This window comes from Strix uralensis, chromosome 31 (genome assembly GCF_047716275.1).
Source record: "Strix uralensis isolate ZFMK-TIS-50842 chromosome 31, bStrUra1, whole genome shotgun sequence".
NCBI classification, from domain to species: domain Eukaryota; kingdom Metazoa; phylum Chordata; class Aves; order Strigiformes; family Strigidae; genus Strix; species Strix uralensis.
Genome location: NC_134002.1, coordinates 1,545,068 through 1,566,609, shown reverse-complemented (window position 1 = coordinate 1,566,609; position 21,542 = coordinate 1,545,068). Strand labels below are relative to the sequence as shown.

The following is a 21,542-nucleotide window of genomic DNA, read 5'->3' as shown; positions in this document are numbered from 1 at the left end:
AGGGTGTGGGCTCCCAACCTGGTACCTCTGACTCTACCCAGACCCACAGTGCTGGGGCTTGGTGTTCTCCTGACTTATCCCATGTTGGTGTTCAAAGGTGCTGCGGAGGTGAGGCTGGCGGATGGTGGCAGGCGCTGTGCTGGGAGAGTGGAGATGAAACACAGGGGCCAGTGGGGAACTGTGTGTGGTCTCTTTTGGGACATAAGCGGTGCAGCAGTGGTTTGTAAGCAGCTGGGCTGTGGGTCTGCTGTTGGAGCTTCTCAGTATGGACACTTTGGTCAAGGATCTGGCCCTGTTTGGGTGCATGTTGTTAGCTGTAAAGGCACCGAATCTGTCCTATCTGACTGCACATACAGCGAATGGGGTAACCGTAGCTGCGATCACAGTTTTGACGCTGGAGTGATGTGTTCAGGTAAGGGGACCACCTCTTCCATACCTCTGGGTCTGGGATTGTGGAAGGAACCTGGCTGTGCCCTCGGGGAGCAACAGTCAGGCACCCGGGCATTGCCCAGTGTGGCTGGTTGCGCTGCTGAGTTAAAACTGTCATTACTGGTGTCCCCAGACCTGGGAAAGCCCAGTGAGAACCTGCTCAAGGGTGTCCTTACCATGCCTGGCCCCCGAGGTGCCACAGATGAACCCTCCATCCCTGTCCTGCACTGTCTGTTGATTCCCACCTTTCTTCTCCTGTTCATCCAGGAGCTGTCTGGCCATGCTGAGGACCAGGTGCCCCCATGCCAGAGGCACCAAATGTGACTCATGTGGCCAGCCACAGTCCTGGGGAAGGGTGTGAGATAGACAGCCACTTTTGGGTTGTCTCCACTGGCAGACATGAGTCCCTTGGCTGAAGCAAAGGGGTTGCTCAGAGAGGAAGAGCACTGGGCTTGGGCAGAAGAGCAAGGTGGCATGTGGCACCTCATTCCTCTCCCAGGATTGCCCCATGAGAGCCTGCACACAGAGATACTGCCCTCTCCAGGCAGTGCTGACCTGCTGCCCAGCCTCTCCTGCCTGTCTCAGCCCCTAGTTGCTCGGTGCCACGGGGGAATTTTTCAGCACTTCTTGCCTCTCCTCTGTGCCTGCCCTTGCACCAGGAGATCATGTAAGCCCAGGGTTGCTCTTCTGCCCGCTCTGCTGCTTTCTGCCCGGCCACTGGGCAGGAACGTGCATGCCCAGCAGTGCACTCTGGCCGTGGCTGAGAACCTCTTTCCCAGGTAGGTGCCTGAGCAGGGTGGTGGCACAGCCACCAACTGCAGGTACAGCTTCACCATACTTTTGCCCTGTGACACGTCCCATCCCCCAGCAGTGCCCCAACAGCCCAAGACCCCCATGGGAACAGGGTGCACTTCTCGTGGCACCACGGGGTTCCTCACACCTGGTCCTGAGCTCAGTGGGGCAGAGCAAGCTGCAGCAGCCAAGAGCGCCTGGGCGCATTTCCCTGAACCCCAAGTGCTCTGGGTGCAGCAGTGCCCAGAGGCCAGTACTGGGCAGCCCAAGGTCTCTGGGGCAGCAGCAGTTTGTCTGAGACATTTCTGTGGCTGTGGGTGTTGGGAGAGAAGCAAGCCCACAAGTGCTGTGCTGATTTCTGAGGAGCAGCAGGGTGGGGGCTGATGTGTTTGTGCCATCAGCAACCCCTGAGAGCAGCTGGGGATGCCGTAGGGCTTTTTGCCTGTGGCCACCTTGGAGATCAGATGAGATGTAGTCAGGGTATTGCCAGAGGGCTGTGGCAACTCTCAGGGGTCTTCGGTTAGTCCAGAATCTGTCCGACTGCTCTAAGGGGACAGCCCCTCCTGAGGACGTATAGTGATCCATGATGAGGACATTTGGAAAACTGTCTGTGACTCACACTTTGGTCCCAAAGGTGCCAACACAGTTTGCAGGGTCTGCGGTGGGTCTGCAATAGACACATAGCCCTGAGTGCTGTGATGGTGTAGCGAAAGGGTGCAAGGAGGCTTGGATGTGTTTGTGACACCAGCACTCCCCCGGCAGCTTCCTCTGGGATGTGCAGTGGGTGATTTGGTGAGGGCTTGCTTGGAGGTGGTGTGGTATGTGGGCATGTAACTGCCAGAGGGCTCTGGGAACTCCCAGTTGTTTTTGGTTTGTTTTGTTTTTTTCCAGGATTTGTCCGTCTGGTGGAAGGGAAGAGCCACTGCTCAGGACATGTGCAGATCCATGATGGGGACCAGTGGAAAACTGTCTGTGCTTCCCACTTTGGTCCCAAAGCTGCTGACGTGGTCTGCAGGGAGTTTCAGTGTGGTGCAGCCCTGCCTGTCCCTGGAGGAAGTCACTTTGGAGAAGGGGTGGGTCCCATCTGGGACGGAGAGCTGCAGTGTGTGGGGAATGAATCCCTCCTCGCATCCTGCCCCAGGGGGTCCTCCAGGGACCAGCCCTGCACCCACGCAAGCAGCGCTGTTGTCACCTGCACAGGTAAGGACTCGGGGAGGGGTGTTGAACCCCGATGCTGTGCTGGGGGCAGGGGAGCAGAGCAAGGGCCATGTAGGGCCGGGTGTGAGGACAGGAGGGGTGGCTGGGGTTGTCTGCAGAATGGAAATAGTGTAGAAGGAGAACAAGGGCATGTTGTCCCTCTGGCCTCTCCACCAGCTGCTGAGGGTGCAAGAGCACCAGTCCACCCTCTTTCCTCCTCCTCTGTCCCCAGAGTACACAGGGTTCAGGCTGGTGAATGGCAGCACAGTGTGTGCGGGAAGGGTGGAGGTCCAGGTGCTGGGGACCTGGGCAACCCTCTGTGCCTCCCGCTGGGAACTCTCGGATGCCCACGTTCTCTGTCGTCAACTCAGCTGCGGGTTTGCTGAGTCCATTCCTGGAGAAGAGCATTTTGGGAGAGAGACTGGCCCTGTCTGGAGAGACTCATTCCACTGTGATGGGACAGAAGCCCACCTGCACCAGTGCCCAGTGACCACCCTGGGGGCCTCACCATGCTCCCAAGGGAACACTGCTGCAGTCGTTTGCTCACGTGAGTGCCAGAAAAATGCTACATTAACTCCATTCATCATTTGTGTGCAACGTGGCCACCCAAAGCAGGGTCCCATGGCCAACCAGGCTGACTTTCTCCCTGGAGAAACCCTGGCTTCCCCAGGAGCCATCTGGAGGGCTTTCTCTGCTCAGAGTGAGCTCTCCACTTTGGGAGAGCTGAAGACTGAACAGAGGCAGGCATCTGCCCCCAGGGCAGTGGCTTAGGACCCAGCACCACCACCAGGCCTGGGCTCCTTTGTTCTCGTACTGTGCAAGGAGCCCTGGACAGGGCTGCAGGGCTCTGTCCCATCCTTCTGGCTTCAGACACCCACATCCCTTCCCACAGAGCCTCATCCCACCACCCAGCAGGAGCTGCCTGTGTGCCCCCAGCAGCAGCAGACCTGGGTGTGAGCTGCAGGGAGGGCCCAGGCTTTGTCCTTGCTTCTCCTCAGCACAAGGCTCAATCTTGTCCAGTTTAGTGGGGAAATCCCCCCCTTGCCCCGCTCCCTGAAGGGTGCCATGCTCCAGTGCCGCCCATGGCTGTGGCGTCTCTGCTCTCCCCAGGCTCAGCCAGCTTTGGATCCCTGCGGCTGGTGGGCGGAGGGAGCCGGTGTGACGGACGAGTGGAGATCTTCCAGGATGGGGTGTGGGGCAGAGTCCTGGATGACCAGTGGGATGTGCAGGAGGCCAGTGTGGTGTGCCGGAAGCTGCAGTGTGGGGAGGTGTCACGGTCCACTCGGTGGACTCGTGATGGTTCGTTTGCTACGATCTCGAAAGTGCAAAATTAAGGTGACCAACACCAAAGGGGATAGCAGTAATCAAACAGTGAAACTTTATTGGGTTGCCTGTGAAGAGGCACACGATAGTTAGAGATGGGTGAAAGAAAGGAGAAAAGTAAAGTAAAGTTTTAGAGAGAAGAGGGAGAGAGGTTATAGCTACCACCGCTGATCTCACGACGTCCTAACGGTCCCGGGTCCAGCTGATGCTGCGTCGTCGATCGTCGTGGTCCTTGGTGGGGAAGCTTCCAATTTTCATTGTCCAGAAGTCATCTTTTATGCTTAGTAACACACCTTGCTCCACCTCTGCCTCAGGGGTCTCCGCCCTTCTCAGAATTCAATTATCATATCTCCACCCCTCTCGAGCAAGGCCATCGCGCGTGCGCGGGGGGGAGTGTCCGAGGTGTGGTCAGTCTTGGAGGCGGGTAACCTTCAACCAGGAGGTGTGTTTTGGTATTATAATGAAGCAAAGTTCATCTGAGGTTCATGATTTCTTCATCGGTGTTATGGCAACAGTCACGATCCATCTTTTTGACAATGGCTATGCAATTATCACTAACTGCTCTGGCTAGGCCCAGGTACCGAACAATAGCACAACACTCTTTGTACTGCACGGCTCAGGCACCAAAGAACAGCACTGCACTGCCTGCACCACACGGTTCAGTACTCAGGAGAACAGCACAGCACTGGCTGTGCCACACAGTTCTGCATTCAGGAGCCTTTGCACCACATTCCATTCCAGGGGTCGGCAGCTGCGCTCCAAACAGGCCATTGTAGGGTACCTCACTGTCCACGTCCCTGATGACAATGTTGAGACAATGCTGATCTTCTGACCGACTCTTACAGGAGGCCGGGACAGCCTACAACCCCCCAAAGCCTGAGCGAGGGATGGGCCCCGTGGGGCTGCGAGGGGTCCGGTGCAAAGGGCACGAGGCCAACCTGAGCCTCTGTAACACCTCCCTGACTGAGAGCACGCTGGCAGCAGGGGTTGCGGAGGACGTGGGAGTCATTTGTGAGGGTGAGTGGCACTGCGCAGGCTCCCCAGGTGACGGTCTGTGCGGGCAGGCAGTCCCTGGCAGCAACTGGGGGTTGTACCCGCTGCAGGGAGCCGGTGGCTGCGGCTGGTGAACGGGGCCGGGCGCTGCGCAGGGAGAGTGGAGATCTACTACCAGGGCATCTGGGGGACCGTCTGCGATGATGGCTGGGACCTGTCTGATGCCGCCGTCATCTGCCACCAGCTGGGCTGCGGAGGGGCAGTGGAGGCAGCCGGCTCTGCTCGGTTCAGGGAAGGCTCCGGGCAGATCTGGCTGGATGGTGTGAACTGCTCCGGGGCCGAAGCTGCTCTCTGGGACTGCCCGGCTGGGCCCTGGGGGCAGCACGACTGCGGGCACAAAGAGGACGCGGGAGTCATCTGCTCAGGTCTGTGCCAGAAGCTGTGGTGGGAGCCTGGTTCCTGGGGAGGCCAGGACGCGGGGAGAGCCGGGCACGGCTGAGGCTGTCCCTGGCTGCCTCTGAGCTCCTGCCTGAGACTGTCCTGAGGACATCCATGCATGGGTACCTTCAGTCCCCCTGGGGATCCCTGGGTACTTCAGCCTTTCCTGAGGGTTAGTGGGAAGGGCAGGGGTGTCTGTCCATCAGGGACTTGTCTCTGCCCCTGGGTGCAAGGGGGATGTGTTGGCCCTGCCACTGCCCGGCTGAGGGCATGAGTGATGCAGAGCTGTCCTGGCTCCCACAGCCTCAGGGCAGCCTGTTCCCCCTTTGGGGATTTTTCCTCCCAGAGTTCACAGCCCTGAGGCTGGAGAACAGTGACGGCTGCTCCAGGCGCCTGCAGGTTTTCTACAATGGGACATGGGGGAGTGTTTGCTCAAACTCGATGACTCTCGCCACGGTGACGCTGGTGTGCAAGGAGCTGGGCTGTGGGGACGGAGGGTCCCTGGAGAAACCCCTGACCTATGGCAGGGTGTCTGGCCCTGCCTGGCTGGATCGTGTGCAGTGTGGGGAGAGAACCAGCTCCTTCTGGCAGTGTCCCTCCAGTCCCTGGAACCCACAGTCATGTGAAAACCTGCAAGAGGAGACCAACATCACCTGCAACGGTAACTCTGAGCCACCCGGGCACCCTTGTCACCCCAGCTCTTGCTCCCTGCTGGTCATGGCCAAACACAGAGAAAGAGCTTGGAGGGGCTTTTCCTTTTCATGTCAGACACTTCTGATGCCAGTGACATAAACATGACCATGGCCACACACATCCAGCAGCAGTTGCCACCCAGGTTGCCAACAGCACCTGGGAGAGGCAGAGGCATCTTCAGGTGAGGTCTCAGAAGAGACCAGACAGGTTTCAGAAGAGCCTCCCCTCCACAGACAAGCTAGTGCTGCACTTTGAACCAGGGACCTTTTGGGGCTGAGCAGTCAGGGTACCCCCACAGTCCTGCTTGTGTCCCCTGAGTGACCAGGGTTGCTGCCATGACCAAGATGGTACAGGGAGGCACAAACAGAGCTCAGTCCCGCTCTCTTCTTCATGATCCCCCAAACCAGTCCCTTCACCACAGTGTTTCCTTTTTCAGCAGGACACCCAGAAATGCCCCCGACCCCTTTGGCCCCATGCCCCAACTCCACGAGCTGCACAGGTAGGGATCTGCCCTTCTGTGTCTGGCAGGGCTCTGCCTGCTCTCCTGGAGCCATGGGAGGTCTTTGCCTTCTCCAGCCAGGGAGAAGATTCGTACCGTGGGCGGAGAGGATGGGTGCTCAGGCAGAGTGGAGGTCTGGCACCGTGGCTCCTGGGGGACGGTGTGTGACGATTCATGGGACATGCAGGATGCCGAGGTGGCATGCAGGCAGCTGGGCTGTGGCCCTGCGGTGTCTGCCCTGCATGAGGCTGCATTTGGGATGGGGATGGGCCCCATCTGGCTGGAGCAGGTGGAGTGTCAGGGGATGGAGCCGTCCCTGCAGGACTGCTGGGCCCGACCTGGGGATGGCGGTGCTTGCCGGCATAAGGAAGACGCTGCCGTGCGCTGTTCAGGTGAGTGGCAGGGCTGGGACCTCTTGGTCAGGTATTGGCAGGGAGCTGGGGAAGGCCTTTTGTCCACGTGGTCCTGGCATGGCCCCTGACCTCTTGTGGTGGTTTGACCTTGGCTAAATGCCAGGTACCCACCAAGTCGCTCTATCACTTCCCCCCCTTTCCCCTTTTTTTCTCAATAGGGCAAAGAAGGGAAAGAAAATAAGATAGGAAAACAAAACAACCCTTGTGGGTAAAACAACAGCAGTTTTAATATAAGCAAAGCGAAGCAAAGGTCCGCGCGCGGAAGCAAAAAAAGAAAACAGATTTATTCTCTACTTCCCATTAACAGGCGATGTCGGGCCTTCTCAGGAAGCAGGGCTCTGATACGCGTAGCGGTTGCCTCGGAGGACCAAGGGTGACCCCACCCCCTTCCTCCTTTCTCCCAGCTTTATACTGAGCAGACGTCATATGGTCTGGAATATCCCTTTGGTCAGTTCGGGTCAGCTGTCCTGGTTGTGTCCCCTCCCAAGATCTTGCCCACCCCGTCCCACTGTGGGGGGGGGGAAATGTCAGAAAAAGCCTTGGTGCTGTGTAAGCACTACTCAGCAGTAGCCACAACACCAGTGTGCTATCAACACCCTGCCAGCTCCCAGCATAAAACACAGCACCATGAGGGCTGCTACAGGGGAAAACCAATTCTGGCTCAGCCAGACCCGATACAATCTCCACCCCTTATTCCATACCATTTACGTCATGCCCAGGTCCCACATAACACTCATTTATTCATTCCGTAAGCTTTCTTCACTCCTCTAGATGTTCAGTGACTTGGCTGCCATCTGTCAAGGTGGATGTTCAGGACAGGAGCAGTATGTTTGACTGTTGGACTCCAGCACCGGCTAGGTTTGGGTCATCATCGCATGTATCTGGTTCACTCTTCGTCGTTCCTACTTCCTCCATCACTTCCTGCAACATACAACTCAGCTCACAGATTATTTCCCCCCCAAGGTTAAATCTCCTTGAGGCACACACTGAGTAGCCCCATTCTCCCGCATTACCCACCAAGTACATCCAGGTCCCTGAGCAAAAACAATCCCACGAGTGGGCTTGCCTTTTCCCAAGGGAGGAGCAATCCATACTGCCTTCCCCAGCCATTTCCCTGTGTGTACTACAGGGACCTTATCTCCTCCCACAGTATGAAGGGATTTTGTTTGGGCAGGACCAGGACGGTTAACAGATGCTCTGGTGTTAATTAGCCAAGTGGCTTCTGCTAAATTTATATCCCAGTGTTTCCATCCCCCATTGTCCAATGCTCTCAACATAGTCTTCAACAGTCCATTGTATCTTTCAATCTTTCCAGACGCTTGTGGGTAATAAGGGATGTGATACACCCACTCAATGCCATGTTTCTTTGCCCAGGAGTTTATGAGATTATTTCGAAAATGGGTTCCATTGTCTGATTCGATTCTTTCAGGAGTACCATGTCGCCATAAAATTTGCCTTTCAAGACCTAAGATGGTATTTCGGGCAGTGGCATGATTTACAGGGTACGTCTCAAGCCAACCAGTAGTTGCTTCCACCATAGTGAGTATGTAGCGCTTGCCTTGGCGTGTTCGTGGCAATGGTCCAATATAGTCAATTTGCCAGGCCTCACCATATCGAAAACTCAGCCATCGCCCTCTGTTCCAGGGAGACTTTACTCGTGTGGCTCGCTTGATTGCAGCACATGTTTCGCATTCATGAGTGACCTGTGAGATGGCCTCCATGGTCAGGTCCACCCCTCGATCACGAGCCCATCTGTACGTTGCATCTCTCCCGAGATGCCCGGATGTTTCATGGGCCCATCGAGCTACAAATAGCTCACCCTTGCGCTCCCAGTCCAGGTCCAGCTGAGCTACTTCAATTTTAGCAGCCTTGTCTACTTGCTCATTGTTTTGATGTTCTTCGGTGGCACGGCTTTTGGGCACGTGGGCATCTACATGACGTACCTTTAGAGCCACGTTTTCCACTCGGGCAGCGATGTCCTGCCACAGTGCAGCAGCCCAGATGGGTTTACCTCTGCGCTGCCAATTGGTCTTCTTCCACTCCTGTAGCCACCCCCACAGGGCATTAGCCACCATCCAGGAGTCAGTGTAGAGATACAGTACTGGCCACTTTTCTCGTTCAGCAATCTTTAGGGCTAGTTGGATCGCTTTTACTTCTGCAAACTGACTTGACTCGCCCTCTCCTTCAGTGGCCTCAACGACTTGTCTTGTGGGGCTCCACACAGCAGCTTTCCACTTTCGATGGTTTCCTACCACACGACAGGATCCATCAGTAAACAGAGCATACCGCCTTTCATCTTCTGGTAATTCGTTATATGGTGGTGCTTCTTGGGCACGAGCCACCTCCTCAGGCAGTGCTCCAAAATCTCTACCTTCTGGCCAGTCCATGATCTCTTCCAGGATTCCTGGACGGTTGGGTTTTCCCAGTCGAGCTCGTTGCGTGATTAACGCTACCCATTTACTCCAGGTAGCACTGGTTGCATGGTGTGTAGAAGGGATGTTTCCTTTGAACATCCAATGTAGTACAGGCAATCGCGGTGCCAAGAGGAGCTGTGCTTCTGTACCAACAACTTCGGAAGCGGCTCGAATCCCCTCATATGCTGCCAGAATCTCCTTTTCAGTTGGAGTGTAGTGGGCTTCTGATCCTCGATATCCCCGGCTCCAAAATCCTAATGGTCGACCCCGAGTTTCACCTGCTACCTTCTGCCAGAGGCTCCATGTGAGGCCATGCTCCCCAGTTGATGTGTAAAGTACATTTTGCACATCTGGTCCTGTCCGAACAGGCCCAAGAGCTACCGCCCGAGCTATCTCCTGTTTGATGTGCTCAAAGGCTTGTTGTTGCTCAAGACCCCACTCAAAATTGTTCTTCTTTCGGGTTACTTGATAGAGAGGGCTCACCAGCTGACTGTAACCTGGAATGTGCATCCTCCAAAATCCCACAAGTCCTAAGAAAGCTTGTGTTTCCTTCTTGTTGGTTGGTGGAGACATAGCTGCTATCTTGTTGACAACCTCCATAGGCACATGGCGGCGTCCATCTTGCCATTTTATTCCCAAGAACTGAATCTCCTGTGCTGGTCCCTTGACCTTGCTTTTCTTTATGGCAAACCCAGCTCTCAGAAGAATCTCAATTACTTTTTGTCCTTTCTTGAACACTTCTTCTGCCTTGTTGCCCCACACAATGATGTCATCGATGTACTGTAGATGTTCAGGGGCATCACCCTTTTCCAGTGCAGTTTGAATTAGTCCATGACAAATAGTGGGGCTGTGCTTCCACCCCTGGGGTAGTCGATTCCAGGTATATTGGACACCCCTCCACGTGAAAGCAAACTGTGGCCTGCACTCTTCTGCCAAAGGAATTGAAAAGAATGCATTGGCGATGTCGATTGTGGCGTACCACTTGGCTGCCTTTGACTCTAGTTCATACTGGAGCTCTAACATATCTGGTACAGCAGCACTCAGTGGTGGCGTCACTTCGTTCAGGCCACGATAGTCTACTGTCAACCTCCACCCTCCGTCAGACTTTCGCACTGGCCATATTGGGCTATTAAAAGGCGAATGTGTCTTACTGATGACACCTTGGGTCTCCAGTTGACGGATCAGTTCTTGGATGGGAGCCAGAGAGTCTCGGTTCGTGCGATACTGCCGTCGGTGCACGGTCCTCATGGCAATTGGCACCTGTTGTTCTTTAACTCGCAACAGTCCTACAACAAAAGGATCTCCTGAGAGGCCAGGCAGATTAGACAACTGTTTGACCTTCTCTGTGTTCACACTGGCCACACCAAAAGCCCATCGGTATCCTTTTGGGTCTTTGAAATACCCCCTCTTGAGGTAGTCAATGCCCAAGATACAAGGGGCTTCTGGGCCAGTTACAATGGGATGTTTTTCCCACTTATCCCCAGTCAAGCTAACCTCGGCCTCCAGTACTGACAGTTCTTGACATCCGCCTGTCACTCCTGAGATCCAGATAGGTTCTGCCCCTCTATAACTTGATGGCATTAATGTACACTGTGCCCCGGTATCGATTAAAGCCTGGTACTTCTGTGGATTTGATGTGCCAGGCCATCAAATCCACACTGTCCAATACACCCGATCATCCCTTTCCTCCTCCTGGCTGGAGGCAGGGGCCCTCTATTCCTGTTCTTGGTCAGAGTATTCACTGTCTGACCCTTGCTGTGCCAGGCCGGAAACTCCTTCATCAGGGCCAAGGGAGGTGATCTCAGTCTTCCTGTATCTGGGAGATCGCTGATTACTTTCTTGCGGTTTCACGCCAGCTACATTAACAACCTTCTTGGATGTTGTCTTCTTGGCAGGGGTCTTTCCTCGCAATTCACGTACACGAGCTTCCAATTTGAAGGTGGGTTGACCATCCCACTTCCTCATGTCCTCCCCCTGGTCACGCAGGAAGAACCAAAGTTCTCCACGTGTCATGTGCCTAGGTTTCCCTTTCCCTCTGACTGGGGTGGAAGAGAACCGATTTCTTGGGGTGCTCCTGACATCTAAGGCACTCGCCCGTAGAGATGAGGAGGTTCCAAGACTCTCTTCAAAGTTCTGAAGCCAGGAAGAGACTGCCTCCACAGTTGGCGTACATCTTAGTCCTTCTCCCATATCCATTTCTGGATAGTACATCGCAGCCAAGCCCGCAGAATACGAGGATGGTGCACCTTTAATCACCTTCCTCCACATGGCCCGTGTGCACAGGACATCCTCTGGATTTTTAGGGGCTTCATCATTATCTGGACCACTATAGATGACTTCCAGCACTGCTAGTTCTCTCAGGTACTGGACACCTTCATCCGCAGTAGCCCACTTCCCTGGGGAGTTGTCCGTAAGATCTTCCTTGAAAGGATATCTTGCTTTAACACTTGAAAGGAGCCGTCTCCACAGACTGCAAATTCCTGTTTCTTTTCCAATTCCCCTTTCAATTCCTCGATCTCTAGCAAGGGAACCCAGCTGTTGGGCTTCCTTACCTTCCAGCTGCTGAGCATCAGCCCCATTATCCCAGCATCGAAGCAGCCAGGCAGCAATCCGCTCACCCGGCTGGCGGCTATAGTCTTTCCGCAGATCTCGCAGTTCTGATGATGTCAGGGACCGGGTAGTTTCTGCCTCCTGTTTAAGTTCTGTTATTCCCTCTTCTGACCCCTTTGCTGAAGGACCTGCTTCTTCCTCTTCTTTCTCCTCCCTTATTAATCGAGGGTATGGACCTGTTGTTCTCCTTGTCCACTGTTTCTTTTTTACTACTGGGGCAATCTCTGCTGTTATTGTTTTTGTTTGAGTTCCCGTTTCCACCACAGTCCTTTGAGAGCACTGAACTGCAGCTCGATAAGCATAGGCCAGGCCCCAGTACAGCGCTAGGAGTTGCTGATTTTCATCGGGATAGACAAGGCACCCTTCTATCAGGTGTTGTGTCAGTTTTGCGGGGTTGCTTGCCTGTTCAGGGGTAAGATCCCAGGCTACAGGAGGTGATAACCGTCCTAGGAATCTGCCCAAATCCTTCCACTCCCCCTGCCACCCAGGGACAGGCCGCCTCAGGGCACATTTTGGTATTCTCTCACCCAAAATTTGCTTTCTCTTACACCAAAAACCTAACGAGCTCCACACAGCCCACAATAGGCGAATAGCATTAATGAACAGTATCAAAGAGCTAACATAAGGATTAATAAGTACTTCGGGAGCTTGCAGAATAAAACCACTCATGATGTTCCCAATTTCTTCCAGCATGTTCCCGAGCTTAGCAAAATAAAGATAAGCAGAGCAATAAACAAACCCGTGACCAGCACAAGAGCTTGTCGCTTACTAACTGCTATAGCTATAGCACAATTAATATAAAACTGCCGTTGTCCCGCCCCGCGTTGGGCGCCAAAATAGACTGTGGTGGTTTGACCTTGGCTAAATGCCAGGTACCCACCAAGTCGCTCTATCACTTCCCCCCCTTTCCCCTTTTTTTCTCAATAGGGCAAAGAAGGGAAAGAAAATAAGATAGGAAAACAAAACAACCCTTGTGGGTAAAACAACAGCAGTTTTAATATAAGCAAAGCGAAGCAAAGGTCCGCGCGCGGAAGCAAAAAAAGAAAACAGATTTATTCTCTACTTCCCATTAACAGGCGATGTCGGGCCTTCTCAGGAAGCAGGGCTCTGATACGCGTAGCGGTTGCCTCGGAGGACCAAGGGTGACCCCACCCCCTTCCTCCTTTCTCCCAGCTTTATACTGAGCAGACGTCATATGGTCTGGAATATCCCTTTGGTCAGTTCGGGTCAGCTGTCCTGGTTGTGTCCCCTCCCAAGATCTTGCCCACCCCGTCCCACTGTGGGGGGGGGGGAAATGTCAGAAAGAGCCTTGGTGCTGTGTAAGCACTACTCAGCAGTAGCCACAACACCAGTGTGCTATCAACACCCTGCCAGCTCCCAGCATAAAACACAGCACCATGAGGGCTGCTACAGGGGAAAACCAATTCTGGCTCAGCCAGACCCGATACACCTCTCAAGAGCAAGAATGTTCCTGCAGAGTGCAGGAGCCTGGTGCCAGGCACGGGGCAGCCTCAGTTGAACTGGGGTTATCCCCTGGGCTGCCTGTGCCATCCTGGCTGCCTCCTAGAGCAGACACACTGGGCCCTGACCTGGCCTTCCCTATCGGACACTACAGGAGGGGCAATTTTGGTGGGGTGTGTCAGAGACATCTACAGACACCCCCATGGTGTGCTGGGGAGGAGGCTCCCCAGTACCTGCACACCCAGTGTCTCATCCCAGCTCTCCTTTTCCTCCTCTGCAGCTACACCCAGGATGGCAACATCCACAACCCGAGCAGGTAAATTATCCTCCCCCTGGGGCTGATTATCCCCAGGGCCAGGCTGTGACTCACAGCTGGATTGAAGGGGCTTCTTGCTGGGGTGTGAAACGTTCTGGAGAAGGCACTGGGGTGGTGGGAAGGTCAGTTGTAATTTAGTTAGCAGGATGGAAGCTTCCCTATCACTCACCCCTGGGGCCATCCAGCCCCCGCTGCCTTGTGTGATGGGTTCAGGACTGGCACTGCCTCCACCTCTCTCAGGCCTGGTGTTGCCCCTTCCATGTTCTCTGCCCTGCAGTTCCCACCCGAGGCCGTCAGATCAGCAGTGGGAGGGTCTCAGTGCCCGTCATCATCTGCATCATCCTGGGGGCCCTTCTCTGCCTGCTCCTGGCCCTCCTGGCTGGGCAAGTGCTGACCACCGGGGCTGGGTGTGGAGGTGAGTCCTTCCTCAGAGATCCCAGGGGGAGATACTTCCTGGAAGGGCTGTGGGGTGCTGCTGGGGGTGCCAGCAAGGGTCATCAGAGAAGGGCACAGGCAGAGTGGGAGGATGAGACTGTGGGCTGCCACCTTCACATGTGCTGCCCCACTGAGTGCCTGTCTGTGGGCCACCAGCAGCAATGGATGGAGAGAGCCCAGAGGTGGGGGGAACTAGCGATGGGGCGAGGAGAGAAATGGCAGGGTGGGGATGGCCAAGGCTGGCAGTGCTCTAGGTAGTGCTGGAGGGGGCTCTGAGGCAAAGGAGATGCTAAGAGGAGGGCAGGGCAGTAGGTTCCATCACCATAGTGTCAGGCACTGAGGCTGTCCCTCTGCCCAGCCCTGCCCACCCCCAGGACAGGGGCCCTATTATGGACCTGTGGGGCAGACAGGGGCAAGCTCCAGGTGGAGAGGAAATGTGGGAGCTACTCCAGGGTGAGATAAGGGGGGCATGACCCAGGGGCCAGAGGGGCATGTGTGCTGTCTCCATAAGGATGATGCAAGGTTGACGCTGCCCCAGAGAATCTCCCCAGTGATGCTGCTCTCACGGGAGATGTGGCAGCCATGTCTGGGCAGTGCAGTGGGGCTGTGCTGTTGGAGCAGTCATGGGCTGGCCCAAGCAACAGGTTTGGGGGAGCACAGTGTGATCCCACTGCCCCTCTGCCTGTCCCTGTGCCAGCCCTGCTTCTGTCCCCAGGCTCCAGGAGAGCTCAGGAGCCCTTCCCCAAGGCCGTGTATGAGGAGATTGGATACAGCCCAGTGTGGGAGAAGCAGGCCAGGTTTGGTCACCCAGGTGGGTGTGGGTCCTCCCTGAAGGCACATTTGCAGGACTCTTTCCCCTGATCCCAACAGGAGCTGATCCCCTGAATCCCCCTAGTCCATGGTCCCTGAAGTGCTGGAGCTCCGGGGTCTGTGGGGGGAGCATCCAGGTCCTGGGCCCAAGAGAGAAGCTTTCTCCCAGTCAAGATCTGACTGTCCCAGCTGGACAGCCCCTCTATTCCTGCCCCTGCACCCCATGTGGCACTCGAGGAGTGAGGGAAGGGGCTGTCCTTGGGCAGCTCTGGGAGCACCTTTGAAACAGGGTTTGTCCCGGAGGAGCAGGGTGAATTCCCATTCCTCCTCCCCATGCAGCCCCCGGTCTGTGGGTCCCCCTTCCCCAGCAGTGCTGACCATGAGTCAGGTCAGTGGGGCTTGCTCCATAACACCCACTGTACTTCGCTCCAGGCTCCTCTTCAGAGCAGTCGCTGACCCAGCTGCAGCCCTACCCTGGGGTCAGCGAGGAGGAGGATGGTCTGGGATCGGCACCAGGTAATGGAGGCAGGAAGGGGTTGATCTCCCTGCAAACATGTGATGGACAGAAGAGTCACTTGGTGTCACCATCAGAGAAGGGGAGGACATGGGCATCTCCTGTGGTGCTGCCAACCTGTGCCTCAGCCCTGTGTCCCTGTGCATCCTCCCATCCTCTGTTCTGCAGGACGTACCTTCTCACTGTCACCCGCTCCCGTCTCCTTTCAGATGTCCTTGTTCTGCCCGGAGGTGACCCAGCAGATGGCTATGATGATGCCAGGGATGTTTCTGATTTGGGGGAGGATGCTGTGCCTGGGCAGGGAGAGTGGGAAATGCCCAGGATGCCAGAGGAGGGAGCAGGCTCCAGGGATGCACCCAGAGGTGAGAGGGAAAGAGAGCGCTGCCTGTTCCTAGGGTGCCATCCCTGGTGCCCCCCCCAGTCACTACTGTACTGACACCCAAATCTCCTGGGAAGGGGAAACCTACCTTGGGAGTTTTCCTTGAAAGGCCTGGGGGTGGGAGAAGGAGCTGAACGTGGTGAGGAGCAGGGAGGATGATGGTGTACAGACCCCATGGGGTGACCTGAAACGTCCGGCCTTGCTGCTTGCAGGGGGCAGCCCGCACTCCCAGAGAAGTGCTGAGGACCCTGGAGCTGAAGGAGACACCTCGTCCCTGTCCCTGGGGAGCATGGGCTATGATGATGCTGAAGAGGTGTCTGTGGCACATCCCCATGAGGACACAATGGCTGTGACACTGTAGCTTGATGCACACAGTCCCTGAGCCCCAGGCCAGGAGAGCCCATCCCTGCCCTGCAGCTGCATGCAGCCAGGAGGGAGGAGAGGGCTGTGCAGCTGGGTGCAGCCATGACCACCAAGGAATCGACTCCCTTGACCCATGGGCAGCAGAATCCCCCCGGAGTTTCTCCATTTTTATTCCCATTTTTATGCTGTGCATCCTTATTTGTTCTTATTAAAAGTCTCCGGGGACTTTGACCCAGAGCTGGTCCTTGACTGCCAGGTGTCAGGGCATCTCCCCGAGTCTGATCAGGGGAGCAGAGAATAAGGACACAGTGGTAGGGAAGGGGCATGTCTCAGGGACAGCAGGCTCGGGGTCAGGCTGTGGGGCCCGTAGTCCCTGGGGAATAATCTCAGTGACAGAGGCATTTCCATCCTGCTGGCCACAGGCAGTTTCTGCTCAAAATGGCTCTCTGATGCACCCCAGTGGGAGCACCCATCTCCTCACCTGAGGGTTCCAGCTGCTCTTTCTCCCAGGCCCTGCCTGGGTCACGCTGGTCCCACAGTGCAGAGGCCATGACAGAGCTGCCACGTCAGGGTAAGCCCTGGGCTTTTGTCTCACAGAAGTGAGTCCTAAGGTGAACACAGGGCCCTGAACACCCCAGCCAGCCCCAGGCAGGATCGTGGCCTGCAGATTACCTCCCCCAATGCTTAGGAGGCAGCTCTGCTCCCCAGTGCCACAGCACAGGGTGCAGAGACACTTTCTGGGACACAGAGGGCTGGAATTCCCTCTCCTCATGGTCTACCAGGACCCGTCTCCATGGGCTGTTCCTGCTGTTCCTATGGCATCCCTGAGCCCCCTCCTCCTGCTCCCCTCCAGCTCCCACCCTGCCCTCCTGCTGCCTTGCCAAGGATGACAGTTTGGGTTGTGTGGGGAGCAGGACTGGTGGACAGGTACAGGAGGGCTGGGAGCAGCGAGGCTGAGGGCACCTTTCCCTCAGCGCTGTTAGAGGGCCAGGGGGATGGAGAAAGCAGCCCCACAGGACGTGTGCTACAGCCAAACGCCGTGGTCCAGCCCCTGGCCTGGATAAGGGTCCATACAGGAGGATGTTCATGTGGGCACATTTCCATGGCAGTGGAGATTTTGTGTCCCTCCACTAAACCAGTTGCTGCTGAGAGTTGAGCCAGGGTCCCTCTCCCTCAGCTGGGATTTCACCTGCCCCAGCACCCTCTTATGCAGGAGCCAGGTGGGGAGAAGGGTTTGACACCTGGCACTCAAACTGCCAAACTGCCCAGCCTTCTCCTGCTGGTGGGTCTCCACATCCCCCCAGCTCTTCCCCAATGGACTTCTCAGTTGTGGTCTGGAAGGTGTGTTGGGTGTTTGTGGCAGGATTCCCTGTGAGGAGTAGCTGCAGCTCTGTAGCGTTGCAAACAGCAGGATTTGGCCCTGGAGCAGAAGCAGGGAGGAGGCAGATGTTGCCAACATCCTCTCCTATTGCAGTGTTGCCCCATTCCCTGCTGGGAGCTCCTCCACCCCTGGGGTGACCCTGGGGGGATCTGGGAGGAACCAAAGTTCACATATCCCTCTGCCCCACATCTGGGAGCCTTCCTGCTGGCAGCCCCCATGAGAGAGCAGCGTTCCCAGGGAAAGACCCCCACGCTGATGGGTGACATACATGGGCATTGCAAACGCAGCCTCCATCGCCTGGAAAACTCCCACTGGGATAAGCTCCAGCCCTGCATCTCAGAGAAAAAGTAAAGAAGAAGAAGGGAGTGTTATCTTCTGGACACAGGATGGTGAGAGCCTATGGGTAGTGTGGACACTGATCTGAAGACTCAAGGTGTCCCAGGTGGGGACTGGGGAGAAGAGCCCAGTGCCTGGCCTGTGTCACCACCTCGCCAGCTCTGCCCTCCTGCAGAGATAATATTTCTCCCTTACTCTGGCACCTGGTAGAGGTTTGCCTCTTCCTCCCTGGGGAAAGAAGCCTCAGGCTTGGGTGTGCTGGAGGGGGCAGCACCCCTGAGCAGAAGGAACCCGTTTCATGGCATTTGGGCACCTGAACAGTCTGGCCCAGCTGGATGGGTCCATTCTCTGCAGCCAAGCAGGATTGTCACTGTGCCCCAGAGCTGGGGGTGCTCCTGCAGCTCCTGAAGACCTACCTGAGGGGGTCATGGTGAGACCCCAACCCTCAGTACTGCTGCCCCATGCTGGGCAGAGCTCAGCTGTGGAAAGCCCACGGGAGAGCAGCCTTATTTCTCTGAGTCTGGGCTCACTGTTCCCAAGGGCTGGGCACCCTCCATTTTGGTTGCCAGTGTTTCTGCTGGGGGACCAGCTGAGGCACCATCTCCTGGCCCTCACTGCCTGTGCAGGGCTGTGGACAGGCCTGTGCCTCTCCAATCCCACCAGCACAGGGTGGACAGAGATACCAAACAGCCCAGGAACAAGAGGTGGGCACCTGTTCCACCAGTCCCACCTTGGCAGGGCTGTGCCTGACCTCAACATCTCCAGGTCCCCTGAACTGAGTCTCTGCTGAAGTCGGTGGTGATGGTGGTGGAAGGAGAACCTGTCCTGAGTTCCATCCCTGTGACATCTGCCAGCAGGAGAGACCCTCTCCTCCCATGATGTGTTTATGACATTACAGTCCGGGTGTCCGCCCAGTGCCCAGGGACCCTTTGCAGAAAACAGCACTTGAATCCTCCTGAGACAGGGGAAGTCAGGGCTGGTTGATGAAGAGGAGAAAACTCCTGAGCCTCCTCTGCCCCCCAGGCCAACACCCCTCTGTGCCACATCTGTCCCGAACTCCACAGCAGGAGCAGTGCAACAGGGTGAGAGAAATTCCCTCCCTAGGTGTCCCCAGACTGTGATGGCACCCCTGGGTGTGCAGTGAGGGAACATGGGGGCAGAAACCCTCTGACCGTTCCTCAGTCACTGAGACTCACTTTCCCCCTCACTCCAAAAAGGCCATTGAATGACTCGAGTGTGTCCAAAGAAGGACAACGGAGCTGGTGCAGGGTCTGGAGCACAGGTCTGATGGGGAGTGGCTGAGGGAACTGGGGGGGTTTAGTCTGGAGAAGAGGAGGCTGAGGGGAGACCTCATGGCCCTCTACAACTCCCTGAAAGGAGGGTGCAGAGAGGGGGGATGAGTCTCTTGAGCCAAGGAACAAACGCCAGGACAAGAGGGAATGGCCTCAAGCTGTGCCAGGGCAGGGTTAGACTGGCTCTTAGGAAGTATTTCTTTGCAGAAGGGGTTGTTGGGCGTTGGAATGGGCTGCCCAGGGCAGGGGGGGAGTCCCCATCCCTGGAGGGGTTGAAGAGTTGGGTTGACCCAGTGCTGAGGGATCTGGTGGAGTTGGGAACCGTCAATGTGAGGTTCATGGTTGGACTGGAGGATCTTCAAAGGCTTTTCCAACCGAGATGATTCTGAGATTCTGTGACTGTCCTGACAGCAAAGCAGTGCCTGGGACAGCCCTGGCTGGGCTCTGTGGCAGGGTGGGTGAGCATGGTCAGCTGTAAACTCCAAGGCTAATCACTTGACCACATGCGTGGATGGTGTATTCATGGTGGCCAACCTGGGGCAATTGTGTTGCCCAGTGCCATAGGTCTGTCCCTGCTGAGCCCCTGTCTGGCAGAGAGGGTTTGGGACAATCAAAACCAGACCAGAGTCACTATGAACTTCTGGAATCCTTGATGACTGGGGAGATGTTCAGGCTGGAGACAGGGGACGACCTCCTGGGTCACAGTTGTCACCGTGTTCCTGATGGGCCAGAAGGCTTCTGTAGCAGTAAGAGGGGAGCCCAGCAGCTTGCTGGAGCTCATGAGCAGCTCTTTCTTCTCTGGGCAGGGAGTGATGGCTGTGATGGGCTGCAGTGGGTCCGGACAGTCCAGTCTAGTGTGTGAAGATATTTGGGGATGGAAACTGGGGACAGCTGGGACACTTGTGCTGTGAGCCCTGGGTCTGGTGCTGAGAGGACAGAGAACACAGAAGTGATGCGCAGAAAATGCAGAGGGAGGTAAATTTGGAGAGTAAAAGTGACATTCGGTGGTTGAGTTGGAGCTGTTTGGAAGTCACAGTGTGGTGACCTTCCATGCTGGACCCCAGGGGAGCCACTGCTGGCACTTCTGTCCTGACCTGTGCCCTTGCAGGAGGGAGGAGAGATGCAGAGGGATGTTCATGTGGGTCCCCAGGGGTGTCCCCCTGTGCTGTGTATCTGTGAATGGAGAGTCCTGCCCAGGGGGAGGCTGGGGGCTGGTGGTGCTGGAGGAAGGCTCCTTCTAGCCTCTAGATCTGCAGCTACAGCACACAGGCAGTGCTCTGCCAAGAGGTGAAGGAGCAAGGAGGGCCAGGGCAGGATGGAAGAAGGCAGATGGGCTCTGCAGAAATCTAAGGGAGAAAATCATTGCTGAAGCCCGGGGTTGAACCAGGGACCTTTAGATCTCAGTCTAACGCTCTCCCAGCTGAGCTCCTTCAGCCCTGCCCCACAGCCCTTGTCCCTGTGCCACCCCTGCCAGGCCACAGGCTGACACCCATGAGGAGAGCTCCTTGGGGACACACCCAGGAAAAAGCTGTGCCCAGTGCTGGGCAGGATGGAGTTGGCCTCTCCCTGCCTCCATGTCCAGATGTTCTCCGGGGGAGGGGTGGGTGCCAGCTTACAGTGGGAGTGCCAAGATCTGTGTTGGCCCTTAATGACAAAGGTGATGGTGACGAAGGCAAGTGGGCAGGCCAGGTATGGGCGGCTGCAAAGGCTGAGGGTGGAAGAAGTGTGGGGTTGGTAGAAGACTTCTCTCCCAGGGAAGAGAAGGCCCAAGGGAGGCCGAGCTTGTGCTGGTGCTTCATTCTTGCCTGAGCAGGAGTGGTTTGGCCAGTGGTGGGAGACCATGTTTAGGGGGAAAGAAGGCTTGAAACCCTACAAGGATCTGGATTGCACAACCTCTCAGGGCAACCTCTTCCAGCGTGAAGTGACCTCGTGGTTAGGACTTCATGGACCTCAGGGTCCACATCTCCCACCTGAATGATCTTTCAACTTTTGTCCCTTGTTTTTCATTTTCTTTTCATGCATCATGACGAAGAACCTGCCTCGATGTTCTCAACCACCTGACAAGTTTTGAGATGCTTCTACAAGGTTTCCCAAAGCCTTCTCATCTCCATAGTGTTCCCTCAGCCTTTCCTCAGGTGGGAAGTTCTCCAGACCCCTGATGCCCACACACACACCAATGTGTTGGTGCCCCTTCAATGAACTTGCTCCTGTTGACCAACGTCTTTCCTGTACTGGGGGCAGGAGACCCCAGACTCGGTGCAGAACTTTCCATGTGGTCTAGAGAGCGCTGGATGGAAGGGGAGAATCCTTCTCCTTCATCTCCTGGCCATGTTCCTCTTCATCCAGCCAGGACGCTCTTGACCTTCTTGCCTGCCAGGGCTCACCACCAGCTCACGTGCAGCTTGTTGTCCACCATGACCCCCAAGGCCTTTTCTGCTGGGCTGCATCCCATGT

The 21,542-nt window shown here is 56.0% G+C and overlaps 1 pseudogene; it reads left to right on the top strand.

Moving 5' to 3' along the window:
- Nucleotides 1–345: 345 nt before the first annotated feature.
- Nucleotides 346–20,329, top strand: LOC141936012 (antigen WC1.1-like; annotated as a pseudogene).
- The last annotated feature ends 1,213 nt before the right edge of the window (nt 20,330–21,542 follow it).